Source organism: Ornithodoros turicata, chromosome 9 (assembly GCF_037126465.1).
Source record: "Ornithodoros turicata isolate Travis chromosome 9, ASM3712646v1, whole genome shotgun sequence".
Taxonomy (NCBI): Eukaryota; Metazoa; Arthropoda; class Arachnida; order Ixodida; family Argasidae; genus Ornithodoros; species Ornithodoros turicata.
In genome coordinates, this window is record NC_088209.1 from 43,377,245 (window position 1) to 43,378,450 (window position 1,206).

The following is a 1,206-nucleotide window of genomic DNA, read 5'->3' on the forward strand; positions in this document are numbered from 1 at the left end:
TTTTCTTTACTGAACTTCCCTGTGAAGCACTAAAGCAACATATTAGGGAAAAAAAAGACAAGAAAAAAAAAACGGTTGTTGATTATGCAGACTATGTTGATTACTTAGCAATTCCCAAGCAATAATCCTTGAGTATATTGACATCGATCGGGGGCGTGGCAAAGTGGAAACGATCCGTTCATTGGTGGTATGTATATAGCTCTACACTCATTCTGGTGACCGAGAGGGGATAGGTTCAAATCCTATTACCGGTTGCGATATCTGAGGTTTTCCCTATGTTTTCCCGCAGGCTGTCCAGATCGATGTCTGCACAATTCTCCTGAGGTTGACCCGGGACGGATACTAACCCCCTCTGCTTTCTGCTGTGCTCTCTCTACTAGTCTATGCCTGTCCAAGGTTCATAGTTTTATAGTCGTGCTCAACTTAAGAAGGAAAAGAAATCTAGTCCGTCAACTACATACGCCGTTGGAAATAAGGAGAAGCAATAGGGCGCCAGGAGAAATACTGCAGCGCCACCATGAGCCATTGTAAGGGAAGCGCACTTTCTGCCGCAGCGTATCATGCGCCAGTCTTAACAGCCAATACGGAAGCAGACTGAGTGTGGTGGATTACATTATCTGGCGCAAGCAGGGAGCGTGACCTCACTGTGCCCAGCCATCCCATCCGCGGCGTAGTAATATTTTGAGAGCTGACGGACTAGATTTATTTTCCTTCTTATGTTCAACACGACTATAGTTATTTCTCGGTCCTAACGCAGAATAAAAAAATAATCGAAAACAAGCATACGTCGTCGTCGCCGCAGAACCGAATCATGTGGTTCTTCAAGAAAGAAACCGCTACCACGTTGTTCGCGCTTTCCTGTTTAGCATAAAATCGGCCAGTCTTTCTCACAGCGTCTAACACGTGTTTACGCGTCTGGAGACATTCCCCTTTAAAGAGCCCGTCTCGAGTCGTCTCATCATGCCGCTCCCCGTGTGAAATAGCAAACACTCATTTTCGCATGGAGAAATAATGTCGTTTATACTGAATGTTGTTTAAAGTAGAAGCGCACGATGAGCAGAGCATTAAAATGCAACTATGCTGGTGTATCGATGTGAGTGGTATCATTTCTTTAGGCTTGAGGAGGTGGTAGGGAAAGAGACACAAAACACAAGCAGACAGGTCATATGTCTGCTTGTGTTTTGTGTCTCTGTTGTTGTGTGCACT